We start from the raw sequence: 20,757 nt of genomic DNA, 5'->3' as shown, positions 1-20,757 counted from the left end.
AATTGGTAACAAATCTATTCCAACCATAACTTAATCAACTTGTATTGTATATTATGTAATCTTGAGATACCATAGACACGTATACAATGTTTCGACCTATCATGTCGACACATCTATATATATTTCGGAACAACCATAGACACTCTATATGTGAATGTTGGAGTTAGCTATACAGGGTTGAGGTTGATTCCAAAATATATATAGTTTGAGTTGTGATCAATACTGAGATACGTATACACTGGGTCGTGGATTGATTCAAGATAATATTTATCGATTTATTTCTGTACATCTAACTGTGGACAACTAGTTGTAGGTTATTAACGAGGACAGCTGACTTAATAAACTTAAAACATCAAAATATATTAAAAGTGTTGTAAATATATTTTGAACATACTTTGATATACATGTATATATTGTTATAGGTTCGTGAATCAACCAGTGGCCAAGTCTTACTTCCCGACGAAGTAAAAATCTGTGAATGTGAGTTATAGTCCCACTTTTAAAATCTAATATTTTTGGGATGAGAATACATGCAGGTTTTATAAATGATTTACAAAATAGACACAAGTACGTGAAACTACATTCTATGGTTGAATTATCGAAATCGAATATGCCCCTTTTTATTAAGTCTGGTAATCTAAGAATTAGGGAACAGACACCCTAATTGACGCGAATCCTAAAGATAGATCTATTGGGCCTAACAAACCCCATCCAAAGTACCGGATGCTTTAGTACTTCAAAATTTATATCATATCCGAAGGGTGTCCCGGAATGATGGGGATATTCTTATATATGCATCTTGTTAATGTCGGTTACCAGGTGTTCACCATATGAATGATTTTTATCTCTATGTATGGGATGTGTATTGAAATATGAAATCTTGTGGTCTATTATTATGATTTGATATATATAGGTTAAACCTATAACTCACCAACATTTTTGTTGAAGTTTTAAGCATGTTTATTCTCAGGTGATTATTAAGAGCTTCCGCTGTCGCATACTTAAATAAGGACGAGATTTAGAGTCCATGCTTGTATGATATTGTGTAAAAACTGCATTCAAGAAACTTATTTTGTTGTAACATATTTGTATTGTAAACCATTATGTAATGGTCGTGTGTAAACAGGATATTTTAGATTATCATTATTTGATAATCTACGTAAAGCTTTTTAAAACCTTTATCTATGAAATAAAGGTTATGGTTTGTTTTAAAAATGAATGCAGTCTTTGAAAAATGTCTCATATAGAGGTCAAAACCTCGCAACGAAATCAATTAATATGGAACGTTTTTAATCAATAAGAACGGGACATTTCAGTTGGTATTCGAGCGTTGGTCTTAGAGAACCAGAATTTTGCATTAGTGTATCTTATCGAGTTTGTAGGATGCATTAGTGAGTCTGGACTTCGACCGTGTTTACTTGAAAAATGATTGCTTAACAAATTTTGTTGGAAACTATATATTTTTAACATGTGAATATTATGTGATATATTAATCTCTTAATGCGTTTGATATTATGTGATAGATGTCTACCTCTAGAACAAGTCCCATTGACTCACCTAATAATAATGAAGAGTCAAATGTAAATTGGAATGATTCATGGACTGATTCACAAGTTCCCGAAGAGGAACCGAAAGAAGAGTCGGAACCGGAAGAAGAATTGGAACCGGAAGAAGAATCGGAACCGGATGAAGAAATAGAACCGGTGGGGGAAATAATAAAACGGTTAAGTAAAAGAAAATCCTCAACCAACCGACCAAGGTTAATTATGGTCAATGGTGTTTCCGCCAAGGAAGCAAAATATTGGGAGGATTACCAATTCTCCGATGAATCGGATTCCGACGAGAATTCCGATGATGTTATAGAAATTACCCCAACTGAATTTAAAAAGGCAAAAGAAAATAATAAGGGAAAGGGCATAAAAATAGAGAAATCTAATTCCAACCCCGATGAACTTTATATGTATCGTCAACCCCCGAAGTCCTTAAGTTGTAACAATGACCCGGGAACCTCTAAACCACCAGGTTTTTCTAAACCAATGTGGATCACGACGGCTCGTATTAGGGGAACATCATATATCCCTAGAAACTTGGCAAAACGAACCAAAACCGAAGAAGAAGAAACAAGCGAGTCGGAATAAGATAGTTGTATTCGTGTGGTGTAATATATGTAATATAGTGTGCTTATGCTTTATGATATATGTTAAAATTGCTTGTATTAATAAGTATTTTTTTTTTTTTGAATCTAACTCTTGTCTATTTTACAGTATAAAAACACAAAATGGATAGACAACCCAATATTTTAAGAGACCTACCCGGAGACATGATTGATGAAATCTTGTCTAGAGTCGGTCAGAATTCTTCGGCACAACTATTTAAGGCGAGATCAGTTTGTAAGACATTCGAAGAACGTTCCAAGAATGCCTTGGTTTATAAAAGGCTTTCGTTCGAAAGATGGGGGATATCACATTGGGAAATCCATAAGTTACGATGTGTTTACTTTGACGCATATATTGCGGGGAACCCAAATGCTATTTTACGCAATGGGTTAAGAAATTATTTTGACTCAATATATCCGAATATTGGACTTCGTGATTTAGAAAAAGCGGCTAACATGCAACATAAAGAAGCATGTTATGCTTACGGATTAGTAATGTTCGCTTCTCACCAAAGTGAGAACAAGAACATCGGGCTACAACTATTAAACAAAACATTCCCACAAGTGACGGAGTCGGTAATTGGGGTAAGAAATGAGGTTTTTAGATTGTTACAGGAATGTTGGACATTACGTAACCCTCGTCCCTTTGACGACGTTACAACACGCTGTCTTATCAACGGCCATAACGGTTATGTTCCACAAGACCAAGGATGGGAAGTAATCCTAGTAAAACCAGAATGCATGACTTGTTTCTGGACGTATGAATTACGTGTCTTTATTGCCTTTGCTGAACGACTTGTGTACTAGCTAGAATTATCTTCACAACCATCTTGTATCAAATTTATTGTGTGCTATATTTCATGCTATATGTAAAATAAGCGGTATTGTAAGTTTGTAAAATATTGTGTAAAAGTTTGAACTCGAAATATTATTATAATCAGTTTTTCACTAATGCATCCTAACAAACTCGATAAGACACACTAATGAAAAATTCTGGTTCTCTAAGACCAACGCTCGGATACCAACTGAAATGTCCCGTTCTTATTGATTAAAAACGTTCCATATTAATTGATTTCGTTGCGAGGTTTTGACCTCTATATGAGACGTTTTTCAAAGACTGCATTCATTTTTAAAACAAACCATAACCTTTATTTCATAAATAAAGGTTTAAAAAGCTTTACGTAGATTATCAAATAATGATAATCTAAAATATCCTGTTTACACACGACCATTACATAATGGTTTACAATACAAATATGTTACATCGAAATCAGTTTCTTGAATGCAGTTTTTACACAATATCATACAAACATGGACTCCAAATCTTGTCCTTATTTTAGTATGCAACAGCGGAAGCTCTTAGTATTCACCTGAGAATAAACATGCTTTAAACGTCAACAAAAATGTTGGTGAGTTATAGGTTTAACCTATATATATCAAATCGTAACAATAGACCACAAGATTTCATATTTCAATACACATCCCATACATAGAGATAAAAATCATTCATATGGTGAACACCTGGTAACCGACAATAACAAGATGCATATATAAGAATATCCCCATCATTCCGGGACACCCTTCGGATATGATATAAATTTCGAAGTACTAAAGCATCCGGTACTTTGGATGGGGTTTGTTAGGCCCAATAGATCTATCTTTAGGATTCGCGTCAATTAGGGTGTCTGTTCCCTAATTCTTAGATTACCAGACTTAATAAAAAGGGGCATATTCGATTTCGATAATTCAACCATAGAATGTAGTTTCACGTACTTGTGTCTATTTTGTAAATCATTTATAAAACCTGCATGTATTCTCATCCCAAAAATATTAGATTTTAAAAGTGGGACTATAACTCACTTTCACAGATTTTTACTTCGTCGGGAAGTAAGACTTGGCCACTGTTGATTCACGAACCTATAACAATATATACATATATATTAAAGTATGTTCAAAATATATTTACAACACTTTTAATATATTTTGATGTTTTAAGTTTATTAAGTCAGCTGTCCTCGTTAGTAACCTATAACTAGTTGTCCACAGTTAGATGTACAGAAATAAATCGATAAATATTATCTTGAATCAATCCACGACCCAGTGTATACGTATCTCAGTATTGATCACAACTCAAACTATATATATTTTGGAATCAACCTCAACCCTGTATAGCTAACTCCAACATTCACATATAGAGTGTCTATGGTTGTTCCGAAATATATATAGATGTGTCGACATGATAGGTCGAAACATTGTATACGTGTCTATGGTATCTCAAGATTACATAATATACAATACAAGTTGATTAAGTTATAGTTGGAATAGATTTGTTACCAATTTTTCACGTAGCTAAAATGAGAAAAATTATCCAATCTTGTTTTACCCATAACTTCTTCATTTTAAATCCGTTTTGAGTGAATCAAATTGCTATGGTTTCATATTGAACTCTATTTTATGAATCTAAACAGAAAAAGTATAGGTTTATAGTCGGAAAAATAAGTTACAAGTCGTTTTTGTAAAGGTAGTCATTTCAGTCGAAAGAACGACGTCTAGATGACCATTTTAGAAAACATACTTCCACTTTGAGTTTAACCATAATTTTTGGATATAGTTTCATGTTCATAATAAAAATCATTTTCTCAGAATAACAACTTTTAAATCAAAGTTTATCATAGTTTTTAATTAACTAACCCAAAACAGCCCGCGGTGTTACTACGACGGCGTAAATCCGGTTTTACGGTGTTTTTCGTGTTTCCAGGTTTTAAATCATTAAGTTAGCATATCATATAGATATAGAACATGTGTTTAGTTGATTTTAAAAGTCAAGTTAGAAGGATTAACTTTTGTTTGCGAACAAGTTTAGAATTAACTAAACTATGTTCTAGTGATTACAAGTTTAAACCTTCGAATAAGATAGCTTTATATGTATGAATCGAATGATGTTATGAACATCATTACTACCTTAAGTTCCTTGGATAAACCTACTGGAAAAGAGAAAAATGGATCTAGCTTCAATGGATCCTTGGATGGCTCGAAGTTCTTGAAGCAGAATCATGACACGAAAACAAGTTCAAGTAAGATCATCACTTGAAATAAGATTGTTATAGTTATAGAAATTGAACCAAAGTTTGAATATGATTATTACCTTGTATTAGAATGATAACCTACTGTAAGAAACAAAGATTTCTTGAGGTTGGATGATCACCTTACAAGATTGGAAGTGAGCTAGCAAACTTGAAAGTATTCTTGATTTTATGAAACTAGAACTTTTGGAATTTATGAAGAACACTTAGAACTTGAAGATAGAACTTGAGAGAGATCAATTAGATGAAGAAAATTGAAGAATGAAAGTGTTTGTAGGTGTTTTTGGTCGTTGGTGTATGGATTAGATATAAAGGATATGTAATTTTGTTTTCATGTAAATAAGTCATGAATGATTACTCATATTTTTGTAATTTTATGAGATATTTCATGCTAGTTGCCAAATGATGGTTCCCACATGTGTTAGGTGACTCACATGGGCTGCTAAGAGCTGATCATTGGAGTGTATATACCAATAGTACATACATCTAAAAGCTGTGTATTGTACGAGTACGAATACGGGTGCATACGAGTAGAATTGTTGATGAAACTGAACGAGAATGTAATTGTAAGCATTTTTGTTAAGTAGAAGTATTTTGATAAGTGTATTGAAGTCTTTCAAAATTGTATAAATACATATTAAAACACTACATGTATATACATTTTAACTGAGTCGTTAAGTCATCGTTAGTCGTTACATGTAAATGTTGTTTTGAAACCTTTAGGTTAACGATCTTGTTAAATGTTGTTAACCCAATGTTTATAATATCAAAAGAGATTTTAAATTATTATATTATCATGATATTATGATGTACGAATATCTCTTAATATGATATATATACATTAAATGTCGTTACAACGATAATCGTTACATATATGTCTCGTTTCAAAATTATTAAGTTAGTAGTCTTGTTTTTACATATGTAGTTCATTGTTAATATACTTAATGATATGTTTAATTATCATAATATAATGTTAACTATATATATAACCATATATATGTCATCATATAGTTTTTACAAGTTTTAACGTTCGTGAATCACCGGTCAACTTGGGTGGTCAATTGTCTATATGAAACCTATTTCAATTAATCAAGTCTTAACAAGTTTGATTGCTTAACATGTTGGAAACATTTAATCATGTAAATATCAATCTCAATTAATATATATAAACATGGAAAAGTTCGGGTCACTACAGTACCTACCCGTTAAATAAATTTCGTCCCGAAATTTTAAGCTGTTGAAGGTGTTGACGAATCTTCTGGAAATAGATGCGGGTATTTCTTCTTCATCTGATATTCACGCTCCCAGGTGAACTCGGGTCCTCTACGAGCATTCCATCGAACCTTAACAATTGGTATCTTGTTTTGCTTAAGTCTTTTAACCTCACGATCCATTATTTCGACGGGTTCTTCGATGAATTGGAGTTTTTCGTTGATTTGGATTTCATCTAACGGAATAGTGAGATCTTCTTTAGCAAAACATTTCTTCAAATTTGAGACGTGGAAAGTGTTATGTACAGCCGCGAGTTGTTGAGGTAACTCAAGTCGGTAAGCTACTGGTCCGACACGATCAATAATCTTGAATGGTCCAATATACCTTGGATTTAATTTCCCTCGTTTACCAAATCGAACAACGCCTTTCCAAGGTGCAACTTTAAGCATGACCATCTCTCCAATTTCAAATTCTATATCTTTTCTTTTAATGTCAGCGTAGCTCTTTTGTCGACTTTGGGCGGTTTTCAACCGTTGTTGAATTTGGATGATCTTCTCGGTAGTTTCTTGTATAATCTCCGGACCCGTAATCTGTCTATCCCCCACTTCACTCCAACAAATCGGAGACCTGCACTTTCTACCATAAAGTGCTTCAAACGGTGCCATCTCAATGCTTGAATGGTAGCTGTTGTTGTAGGAAAATTCTGCTAACGGTAGATGTCGATCCCAACTGTTTCCGAAATCAATAACACATGCTCGTAGCATGTCTTCAAGCGTTTGTATCGTCCTTTCGCTCTGCCCATCAGTTTGTGGATGATAGGCAGTACTCATGTCTAGACGAGTTCCTAATGCTTGCTGTAATGTCTGCCAGAATCTTGAAATAAATCTGCCATCCCTATCAGAGATAATAGAGATTGGTATTCCATGTCTGGAGATGACTTCCTTCAAATACAGTCGTGCTAACTTCTCCATCTTGTCATCTTCTCTTATTGGCAAGAAGTGTGCTGATTTGGTGAGACGGTCAACTATTACCCAAATAGTATCAAAACCACTTGCAGTCCTTGGCAATTTAGTGATGAAATCCATGGTAATGTTTTCCCATTTCCATTCCGGGATTTCGGGTTGTTGAAGTAGACCTGATGGTTTCTGATGCTCAGCTTTGACCTTAGAACACGTCAAACATTCTCCTACGTATTTAGCAACATCGGCTTTCATACCCGGCCACCAAAAATGTTTCTTGAGATCCTTGTACATCTTCCCCGTTCCAGGATGTATTGAGTATCTGGTTTTATGAGCTTCTCTAAGTACCATTTCTCTCATATCTCCAAATTTTGGTACCCAAATCCTTTCAGCCCTATACCGGGTTCCGTCTTCCCGAATATTAAGATGCTTCTCCGATCCTTTGGGTATTTCATCCTTTAAATTTCCCTCCTTTAAAACTCCTTGTTGCGCCTCCTTTATTTGAGTAGTAATGTTATTATGAATCATTATATTCATAGATTTTACTCGAATGGGTTCTCTGTCCTTCCTGCTCAAGGCATCGGCTACCACATTTGCCTTCCCCGGGTGGTAACGAATCTCAAAGTCGTAATCATTCAATAATTCAATCCACCTACGCTGCCTCATATTCAGTTGTTTCTGATTAAATATGTGTTGAAGACTTTTGTGGTCGGTATATATAATACTTTTGACCCCATATAAGTAGTGCCTCCAAGTCTTTAATGCAAAAACAACCGCGCCTAATTCCAAATCATGCGTCGTATAATTTTGTTCATGAATCTTCAATTGTCTAGACGCATAAGCAATCACCTTCGTTCGTTGCATTAATACACAACCGAGACCTTGCTTTGATGCATCACAATAAATCACAAAATCATCATTCCCTTCAGGCAATGACAATATAGGTGCCGTAGTTAGCTTTTTCTTCAATAACTGAAACGCTTTCTCTTGTTCATCATTCCATTCAAATTTCTTCCCTTTATGCGTTAATGCAGTCAAGGGTTTTGCTATTCTGGAAAAGTCTTGGATGAACCTTCTGTAGTAACCAGCTAGTCCTAAAAACTGGCGTATGTGTTTTGGAGTTTTCGGGGTTTCCCACTTTTCAACAGTTTCTATCTTTGCCGGATCCACCTTAATACCTTCTTTGTTCACTATGTGACCGAGGAATTGAACTTCTTCCAACCAAAATGCAAACTTTAAAAACTTAGCGTACAATTCTTCCTTCCTTAATACTTCTAACACCTTTCTCAAATGTTCACCGTGTTCTTGGTCATTCTTTGAGTAAATAAGTATGTCATCAATGAAAACAATGACAAACTTGTCAAGGTATGGTCCACACACTCGGTTCATAAGGTCCATGAACACAGCTGGTGCATTAGTTAAACCAAACGGCATGACCATAAACTCGTAATGACCGTAACGTGTTCTGAAAGCAGTCTTTGGAATATCATCTTCTTTCACCCGCATTTGATGATACCCGGAACGTAAGTCAATCTTTGAATAAACAGACGAGCCTTGTAGTTGATCAAATAAGTCATCGATTCTCGGTAGTGGGTAGCGGTTCTTGATGGTAAGTTTGTTCAACTCTCGGTAGTCGATACACAACCTGAATGTACCATCTTTCTTCTTGACAAACAAAACAGGAGCTCCCCACGGTGATGTGCTTGGTCGAATGAAACCACGCTCTAAAAGTTCTTGTAATTGGCTTTGTAGTTCTTTCATCTCGCTGGGTGCGAGTCTGTAAGGAGCACGAGCTATTGGTGCAGCTCCTGGTACAAGATCTATTTGAAATTCAACGGATCGATGTGGGGGTAATCCCGGTAATTCTTTCGGAAATACATCAGGAAATTCTTTTGCGACGGGAACATCATTGATGCTCTTTTCTTCAGTTTGTACTTTCTCGACGTGTGCTAGAACAGCATAGCAACCTTTTCTTATTAGTTTTTGTGCCTTCAAATTACTAATAAGATGTAGCTTCGTGTTGCCCTTTTCTCCGTACACCATTAAGGGTTTTCCTTTTTCTCGTATAATGCGAATTGCATTTTTGTAACAAACGATCTCCGCTTTCACTTCTTTCAACCAGTCCATACCGATTATCACATCAAAACTCCCTAACTCTACTGGTATCAAATCAATCTTAAATGTTTCGCTAACCAGTTTAATTTCTCGATTCCGACATATATTATCTGCTGAAATTAATTTACCATTTGCTAATTCGAGTAAAAATTTACTATCCAAAGGCGTCAATGGACAACTTAATTTAGCACAAAAATCTCTACTCATATAGCTTCTATCCGCACCCGAATCAAATAAAACGTAAGCAGATTTATTGTCAATAAGAAACGTACCCGTAACAAGCTCCGGGTCTTCCTGTGCCTCTGCCGCATTAATATTGAAAACTCTTCCACGGCCTTGTCCATTCGTGTTCTCCTGGTTCGGGCAATTTCTAATAATGTGGCCCGGTTTTCCACATTTATAACAAACTACATTGGCATAACTTGCTCCGACACTACTTGCTCCGCCATTACTCGTTCCGACACCATTTGTTCCTTTCGTTCTATTAACCCCTGGTCCGTAGACCTCACACTTCGCCGCGCTATGACCATTTCTTTTACACTTGTTGCAAAATTTGGTGCAGAACCCCGAGTGATTCTTTTCACACCTTTGGCATAGCTGCTTCTGATTGTTGTTGTTGTTGCGGTTATTATTGTTGTTGGGATGATTGTTGTAGTTGCTGTTGTTGTTGTTGTTGTTGTTGTTGGGCCGTTTGTTGTAGTTGCGATTGATGTTGCGATTGTTGGGATAATTGTTGCGATTATTGTTGTAATTGCTGTTGTTGTTGTATTGGTGATTCTTATCACCGTTTTCCTCCCACTTTCTTTTGACTTGCTTCACATTGGCCTCTTCAGCAGTCTGTTCTTTAATTCTTTCTTCAATTTGGTTCACGAGTTTGTGAGCCATTCTACATGCCTGTTGTATGGAGGCGGGCTCGTGTGAACTTATATCTTCTTGGATTCTTTCCGGTAATTCTTTCACAAACGCGTCGATCTTCTCTTCCTCATCTTCGAATGCTCCCGGACACAATAGGCACAATTCTGTGAATCGTCTTTCGTACGTGGTAATATCAAATCCTTGGGTTCGTAACCCTCTAAGTTCTGTCTTGAGCTTATTGACCTCGGTTCTGGGACGGTACTTCTCGTTCATCAAGTGCTTGAATGCTGACCACGGTAGTGCGTACGCATCGTCTTGTCCCACTTGCTCTAGATAGGTATTCCACCATGTTAACGCAGAACCTGTGAAGGTATGCGTAGCGTACTTTACTTTGTCCTCTTCAGTACACTTACTTATGGCAAACACCGATTCGACCTTCTCGGTCCACCGTTTCAATCCGATCGGTCCTTCGGTTCCATCAAATTCCAAAGGTTTGCAGGCAGTGAATTCTTTGTAGGTGCATCCTACACGATTTCCTGTACTGCTAGATCCAAGGTTATTATTGGTATGTAGCGCAGCCTGTACTGCGGCTATGTTTGAAGCTAGAAAAGTACGGAATTCCTCTTCATTCATATTCACGGTGTGTCGAGTAGTCGGTGCCATTTCCTTCAAAATAGTTAAATGGAACAAGTTAATCATACAGAATATTAAGAGTAGTTAATAGTATTTCGTAGCATAATATGAACTCATTTATAAAAGCTTTTTCTTCATATTAGCGTTTTATAAGTTTAAATTCGGGTAGTACCTACCGGTTAAGTTCATACTTAGTAGCTAATATACAATTCAACTACTACAATTCTATATGAAAAACTGATTATAATAATATTTCGCGTTCAAACTTTTATACAATATTTTACAAACTTACAATACCGCTTATTTTACATAAAGCATGAAATATAGCACACAATAACTTTGATACAAGATAGTTGTGAAGATAATTCTAGCTAGTACACAAGTCGTTCAGCAAAGGCAATAAAGACACGTAATTCATACGTCCAGAAACAAGTCATGCATTCTGGTTTTACTAGGACTACTTCCCATCCTTGGTCTTGTGCAACATAACCGTTATGGCCGTTGATAAGACAGCGTGTTGTAACGTCGTCAAAGGGACGAGGGTTACGTAATGTCCAACAGTCCCGTAATAATCTAAAAACCTCATTTCTTACCCCAATTACCGACTCCGTCACTTGTGGAAACGTTTTGTTTAATAGTTGTAGCCCGATGTTCTTGTTCTCACTTTGGTGAGAAGCGAACATTACTAATCCGTAAGCATAACATGCTTCTTTATGTTGCATGTTAGCCGCTTTTTCTAAATCACGAAGTCCAATATTCGGATATATTGAGTCAAAATAATTTCTTAACCCATTGCGTAAAATAGCATTTGGGTTCCCCGCAATATATGCGTCAAAGTAAACACATCGTAACTTATGGGTTTCCCAATGTGATATCCCCCATCTTTCAAACGAAAGTCTCTTATAAACCAAGACATTCTTGGAACGTTCTTCGAATGTCTTACAAACTGATCTCGCCTTAAATAGTTGTGCCGAAGAATTCTGGCCGACTCTAGACAAGATTTCATCAATCATGTCTCCGGGTAGGTCTCTTAAAATATTGGGTTGTCTATCCATTTTGTGTTTTTAAACTGTAAAATAGACAAGAGTTAGATTCATAAAAAAATACTTATTAATACAAGCAATTTTTACATATATCATAAAGCATAAGAACACTATATTACATATATTACACCACACGAATACAACTATCTTATTCCGACTCGCTCGTTTCTTCTTCTTCGGTTTTGGTTCGTTTTGCCAAGTTTCTAGGGATATATGATGTTCCCCTAATACGAGCCGTCGTTGTCCACATTGGTTTAGAAAAACCTGGTGGTTTAGAGGTTCCCGGGTCATTGTTACAACTTAAGGACTTCGGGGGTTGACGATACATATAAAGTTCATCGGGGTTGGAATTAGATTTCTCTATTTTTATGCCCTTTCCCTTATTATTTTCTTTTGCCTTTTTAAATTCAGTTGGGGTAATTTCTATAACATCATCGGAATTCTCGTCGGAATCCGATTCATCGGAGAATTGGTAATCCTCCCAATATTTTGCTTCCTTGGCGGAAACACCATTGACCATAATTAACTTTGGTCGGTTGGTTGAGGATTTTCTTTTACTTAACCGTTTTATTATTTCCCCCACCGGTTCTATTTCTTCGTCCGGTTCCGATTCTTCTTCCGGTTCCGATTCTTCTTCCGGTTCCGACTCTTCTTCCGGTTCCTCTTCGGGAACTTGTGAATCAGTCCACAAATCATTCCAATTTACATTTGACTCTTCATTATTATTAGGTGAGTCAATGGGACTTGTTCTAGAGGTAGACATCTATCACATAATATCAAACACGTTAAGAGATTAATATATCACATAATATTCATATGTTAAAAATATATAGTTTCCAACAAAATTTGTTAAGCAATCATTTTTCAAGTAAACACGGTCGAAGTCCAGACTCACTAATGCATCCTAACAAACTCGATAAGACACACTAATGAAAAATTCTGGTTCTCTAAGACCAACGCTCGGATACCAACTGAAATGTCCCGTTCTTATTGATTAAAAACGTTCCATATTAATTGATTTCGTTGCGAGGTTTTGACCTCTATATGAGACGTTTTTCAAAGACTGCATTCATTTTTAAAACAAACCATAACCTTTATTTCATAAATAAAGGTTTAAAAAGCTTTACGTAGATTATCAAATAATGATAATCTAAAATATCCTGTTTACACACGACCATTACATAATGGTTTACAATACAAATATGTTACATCGAAATCAGTTTCTTGAATGCAGTTTTTACACAATATCATACAAACATGGACTCCAAATCTTGTCCTTATTTTAGTATGCAACAGCGGAAGCTCTTAGTATTCACCTGAGAATAAACATGCTTTAAACGTCAACAAAAATGTTGGTGAGTTATAGGTTTAACCTATATATATCAAATCGTAACAATAGACCACAAGATTTCATATTTCAATACACATCCCATACATAGAGATAAAAATCATTCATATGGTGAACACCTGGTAACCGACAATAACAAGATGCATATATAAGAATATCCCCATCATTCCGGGACACCCTTCGGATATGATATAAATTTCGAAGTACTAAAGCATCCGGTACTTTGGATGGGGTTTGTTAGGCCCAATAGATCTATCTTTAGGATTCGCGTCAATTAGGGTGTCTGTTCCCTAATTCTTAGATTACCAGACTTAATAAAAAGGGGCATATTCGATTTCGATAATTCAACCATAGAATGTAGTTTCACGTACTTGTGTCTATTTTGTAAATCATTTATAAAACCTGCATGTATTCTCATCCCAAAAATATTAGATTTTAAAAGTGGGACTATAACTCACTTTCACAGATTTTTACTTCGTCGGGAAGTAAGACTTGGCCACTGTTGATTCACGAACCTATAACAATATATACATATATATTAAAGTATGTTCAAAATATATTTACAACACTTTTAATATATTTTGATGTTTTAAGTTTATTAAGTCAGCTGTCCTCGTTAGTAACCTATAACTAGTTGTCCACAGTTAGATGTACAGAAATAAATCGATAAATATTATCTTGAATCAATCCACGACCCAGTGTATACGTATCTCAGTATTGATCACAACTCAAACTATATATATTTTGGAATCAACCTCAACCCTGTATAGCTAACTCCAACATTCACATATAGAGTGTCTATGGTTGTTCCGAAATATATATAGATGTGTCGACATGATAGGTCGAAACATTGTATACGTGTCTATGGTATCTCAAGATTACATAATATACAATACAAGTTGATTAAGTTATAGTTGGAATAGATTTGTTACCAATTTTTCACGTAGCTAAAATGAGAAAAATTATCCAATCTTGTTTTACCCATAACTTCTTCATTTTAAATCCGTTTTGAGTGAATCAAATTGCTATGGTTTCATATTGAACTCTATTTTATGAATCTAAACAGAAAAAGTATAGGTTTATAGTCGGAAAAATAAGTTACAAGTCGTGTTTGTAAAGGTAGTCATTTCAGTCGAAAGAACGACGTCTAGATGACCATTTTAGAAAACATACTTCCACTTTGAGTTTAACCATAATTTTTGGATATAGTTTCATGTTCATAATAAAAATCATTTTCTCAGAATAACAACTTTTAAATCAAAGTTTATCATAGTTTTTAATTAACTAACCCAAAACAGCCCGCGGTGTTACTACAACGGCGTAAATCCGGTTTTACGGTGTTTTTCGTGTTTCCAGGTTTTAAATCATTAAGTTAGCATATCATATAGATATAGAACATGTGTTTAGTTGATTTTAAAAGTCAAGTTAGAAGGATTAACTTTTGTTTGCGAACAAGTTTAGAATTAACTAAACTATGTTCTAGTGATTACAAGTTTAAACCTTCGAATAAGATAGCTTTATATGTATGAATCGAATGATGTTATGAACATCATTACTACCTTAATTTCCTTGGATAAACCTACTGGAAAAGAGAAAAATGGATCTAGCTTCAATGGATCCTTGGATGGCTCGAAGTTCTTGAAGCAGAATCATGACACGAAAACAAGTTCAAGTAAGATCATCACTTGAAATAAGATTGTTATAGTTATAGAAATTGAACCAAAGTTTGAATATGATTATTACCTTGTATTAGAATGATAACCTACTGTAAGAAACAAAGATTTCTTGAGGTTGGATGATCACCTTACAAGATTGGAAGTGAGCTAGCAAACTTGAAAGTATTCTTGATTTTATGAAACTAGAACTTTTGGAATTTATGAAGAACACTTAGAACTTGAAGATAGAACTTGAGAGAGATCAATTAGATGAAGAAAATTGAAGAATGAAAGTGTTTGTAGGTGTTTTTGGTCGTTGGTGTATGGATTAGATATAAAGGATATGTAATTTTGTTTTCATGTAAATAAGTCATGAATGATTACTCATATTTTTGTAATTTTATGAGATATTTCATGCTAGTTGCCAAATGATGGTTCCCACATGTGTTAGGTGACTCACATGGGCTGCTAAGAGCTGATCATTGGAGTGTATATACTAATAGTACATACATCTAAAAGCTGTGTATTGTACGAGTACGAATACGGGTGCATACGAGTAGAATTGTTGATGAAACTGAACGAGGATGTAATTGTAAGCATTTTTGTTAAGTAGAAGTATTTTGATAAGTGTATTGAAGTCTTTCAAAATTGTATAAATACATATTAAAACACTACATGTATATACATTTTAACTGAGTCGTTAAGTCATCGTTAGTCGTTACATGTAAATGTTGTTTTGAAACCTTTAGGTTAACGATCTTGTTAAATGTTGTTAACCCAATGTTTATAATATCAAAAGAGATTTTAAATTATTATATTATCATGATATTATGATGTACGAATATCTCTTAATATGATATATATACATTAAATGTCGTTACAACGATAATCGTTACATATATGTCTCGTTTCAAAATTATTAAGTTAGTAGTCTTGTTTTTACATATGTAGTTCATTGTTAATATACTTAATGATATGTTTAATTATCATAATATAATGTTAACTATATATATAACCATATATATGTCATCATATAGTTTTTACAAGTTTTAACGTTCGTGAATCACCGGTCAACTTGGGTGGTCAATTGTCTATATGAAACCTATTTCAATTAATCAAGTCTTAACAAGTTTGATTGCTTAACATGTTGGAAACATTTAATCATGTAAATATCAATCTCAATTAATATATATAAACATGGAAAAGTTCGGGTCACTACAGTAGGTACTACCCGAATTTAAACTTATAAAACGCTAATATGAAGAAAAAGCTTTTATAAATGAGTTCATATTATGCTACGAAATACTATTAACTACTCTTAATATTCTGTATGATTAACTTGTTCCATTTAACTATTTTGAAGGAAATGGCACCGACTACTCGACACACCGTGAATATGAATGAAGAGGAATTCCGTACTTTTCTAGCTTCAAACATAGCCGCAGTACAGGCTGCGCTACATACCAACAATAACCTTGGATCTAGCAGTACAGGAAATCGTGTAGGATGCACCTACAAAGAATTCACTGCCTGCAAACCTTTGGAATTTGATGGAACCGAAGGACCGATCGGATTGAAACGGTGGACCGAGAAGGTTGAATCGGTGTTTGCCATAAGTAAGTGTACTGAAGAGGACAAAGTGAAGTACGCTACGCATACCTTCACAGGTTCTGCGTTAACATGGTGGAATACCTATCTAGAGCAAGTGGGACAAGACGATGCGTACGCACTACCGTGGTCAGCATTCAAGCACTTGATGAACGAGAAGTACCGTCCCAGAACCGAGGTCAATAAGCTCAAGACAGAACTTAGAGGGTTACGAACCCAAGGATTTGATATTACCACGTACGAAAGACGATTCACAGAATTGTGCCTATTGTGTCCGGGAGCATTCGAAGATGAGGAAGAGAAGATCGACGCGTTTGTGAAAGGATTACCGGAAAGAATCCAAGAAGATATAAGTTCACACGAGCCCGCCTCCATACAACAGGCATGTAGAATGGCTCACAAAATAGTGAACCAGATTGAAGAAAGAATTAAAGAACAGACTGCTGAAGAGGCCAATGTGAAGCAAGTCAAAAGAAAGTGGGAGGAAAACGGTGATAAGAATCACCAATACAACAACAACAGCAATTATAACAGTAATCGCAACAACTATCCTAACAATCGCAACATCAATCGCAACTACAACAAACGGCCCAACAACAACAACAACAACAACAACAGCAACCACAACAATCATCTTAACAACAATAATAACCGCAACAACAACAACAATCAGAAGCAGCTATGCCAAAGGTGTGAAAAGTATCACTCGGGGTTCTGCACCAAATTTTGCAACAAGTGTAAAAGAAATGGTCATAGCGCGGCGAAGTGTGATGTCTACGGACCAGGGGTAACAGAACGAAAGGAACAAATGGTGTCGGAACGAGTAATGGCGGAGCAAGTAGTGTCGGAGCAAGTTATGCCAATGTAGTTTGTTATAAATGTGGAAAACCGGGCCACATTATTAGAAATTGCCCGAACCAGGAGAACACAAATGGACAAGGCCGCGGAAGAGTTTTCAATATTAATGCGGCAGAGGCACAGGAAGACCCGGAGCTTGTTACGGGTACGTTTCTTATTGACAATAAATCTGCTTACGTTTTATTTGATTCGGGTGCGGATAGAAGCTATATGAGTAGAGATTTTTGTGCTAAATTAAGTTGTCCATTGACGCCTTTGGATAGTAAATTTTTACTCGAATTAGCAAATGGTAAATTAATTTCAGCAGATAATATATGTCGGAATCGAGAAATTAAACTGGTTAGCGAAACATTTAAGATTGATTTGATACCAGTAGAGTTAGGGAGTTTTGATGTGATAATCGGTATGGACTGGTTGAAAGAAGTGAAAGCAGAGATCGTTTGTTACAAAAATGCAATTCGCATTATACGAGAAAAAGGAAAACCCTTAATGGTGTACGGAGAAAATGGCAACACGAAGCTACATCTTATTAGTAATTTGAAGGCACAAAAACTAATAAGAAAAGGTTGTTATGCTGTTCTAGCACACGTCGAGAAAGTACAAACTGAAGAAAAGAGCATCAATGATGTTCCCATTGCAAAAGAATTTCCCGATGTATTTCCGAAAGAATTACCGGGATTACCCCCACATCGATCCGTTGAATTTCAAATAGATCTTGTACCAGGAGCTGCACCAATAGCTCGTGCTCCTTACAGACTCGCACCCAGCGAGATGAAAGAATTACAAAGCCAATTACAAGAACTTTTAGAGCGTGGCTTCATTCAACCAAGCACATCACCGTGGGGAGCTCCTGTTTTGTTTGTCAAGAAGAAAGATGGTACATTCAGGTTGTGTATTGACTACCGAGAGTTGAACAAACTTACCATCAAGAACCGCTACCCACTACCGAGAATTGATGACTTATTTGATCAACTACAAGGCTCGTCTGTTTATTCAAAGATTGACTTACGTTCCGGGTATCATCAAATGCGGGTGAAAGAAGATGATATTCCAAAGACTGCTTTCAGAACACGTTACGGTCATTACGAGTTTATGGTCATGCCGTTTGGTTTAACTAATGCACCAGCTGTGTTCATGGACCTTATGAACCGAGTGTGTGGACCATACCTTGACAAGTTTGTCATTGTTTTCATTGATGACATACTTATTTACTCAAAGAATGACCAAGAACACGGTGAACATTTGAGAAAGGTGTTAGAAGTATTGAGGAAGGAAGAATTGTACGCTAAATTTTCAAAGTGTGCATTTTGGTTGGAAGAAGTTCAATTCCTCGGTCACATAGTGAACAAAGAAGGTATTAAGGTGGATCCGGCAAAGATAGAAACTGTTGAAAAGTGGGAAACCCCAAAAACTCCGAAACACATACGCCAGTTTTTAGGACTAGCTGGTTACTACAGAAGGTTCATCCAAGACTTTTCCAGAATAGCAAAACCCTTGACTGCATTAACGCAAAAAGGGAAGAAATTTGAATGGAATGATGAACAAGAGAAAGCGTTTCAGTTATTGAAGAAAAAGCTAACTACGGCACCTATATTGTCATTGCCTGAAAGGAATGATGATTTTGTGATTTATTGTGATGCATCAAAGCAAGGTCTCGGTTGTGTATTAATGCAACGAACGAAGGTGATTGCTTATGCGTCTAGACAATTGAAGATTCACGAACAAAATTATACGACGCATGATTTGGAATTAGGCGTGGTTGTTTTTGCATTAAAGACTTGGAGGCACTACTTATATGGGGTCAAAAGTATTATATATACCGACCACAAAAGTCTTCAACACATATTTAATCAGAAACAACTGAATATGAGGCAGCGTAGGTGGATTGAATTATTGAATGATTACGACTTTGAGATTCGTTACCACCCGGGGAAGGCAAATGTGGTAGCCGATGCCTTGAGCAGGAAGGACAGAGAACCCATTCGAGTAAAATCTATGAATATAATGATTCATAATAACATTACTACTCAAATAAAGGAGGCGCAACAAGGAGTTTTAAAAGAGGGAAATTTAAAGGATGAAATACCCAAAGGATCGGAGAAGCATCTTAATATTCGGGAAGACGGAACCCGGTATAGGGCTGAAAGAATTTGGGTACCAAAATTTGAAGATATGAGAGAAATGGTACTTAGAGAAGCTCATAAAACCAGATACTCAATACATCCTGGAACGGGGAAGATGTACAAGGATCTCAAGAAACATTTTTGGTGGCCGGGTATGAAAGCCGATGTTGCTAAATACGTAGGAGAATGTTTGACGTGTTCTAAGGTCAAAGCTGAGCATCAGAAACCATCAGGTCTACTTCAACAACCCGAAATCCCGGAATGGAAATGGGAAAACATTACCATGGATTTCATCACTAAATTGCCAAGGACTGCAAGTGGTTTTGATACTATTTGGGTAATAGTTGATCGTCTCACCAAATCAGCACACTTCCTACCAATAAGAGAAGATGACAAGATGGAGAAGTTAGCACGACTGTATTTGAAGGAAGTCGTCTCCAGACATGGAATACCAATCTCTATTATCTCTGATAGGGATGGCAGATTTATTTCAAGATTCTGGCAGACATTACAGCAAGCATTAGGAACTCGTCTAGACATGAGTACTGCCTATCATCCACAAACTGATGGGCAGAGCGAAAGGACGATACAAACGCTTGAAGACATGCTACGAGCATGTGTTATTGATTTCGGAAACAGTTGGGATCGACATCTACCGTTAGCAGAATTTTCCTACAACAACAGCTACCATTCAAGCATTGAGATGGCGCCGTTTGAAGCACTTTATGGTAGAAAGTGCAGGTCTCCGATTTGTTGGAGTGAAGTGGGGGATAGACAGATTACGGGTCCGGAGATTATACAAGAAACTACCGAGAAGATCATCCAAATTCAACAACGGTTGAAAACCGCCCAAAGTCGACAAAAGAGCTACGCTGACATTAAAAGAAAAGATATAGAATTTGAAATTGGAGAGATGGTCATGCTTAAAGTTGCACCTTGGAAAGGCGTTGTTCGATTTGGTAAACGAGGGAAATTAAATCCAAGGTATATTGGACCATTCAAGATTATTGATCGTGTCGGACCAGTAGCTTACCGACTAGAGTTACCTCAACAACTCGCGGCTGTACATAACACTTTCCACGTCTCGAATTTGAAGAAATGTTTTGCTAA

The sequence above is a fragment of the Rutidosis leptorrhynchoides genome, chromosome 2 (assembly GCF_046630445.1).
Source record: "Rutidosis leptorrhynchoides isolate AG116_Rl617_1_P2 chromosome 2, CSIRO_AGI_Rlap_v1, whole genome shotgun sequence".
In the NCBI taxonomy this organism is placed as follows: Eukaryota; Viridiplantae; Streptophyta; class Magnoliopsida; order Asterales; family Asteraceae; genus Rutidosis; species Rutidosis leptorrhynchoides.
Note: the sequence above shows the minus strand (reverse complement) of the source record.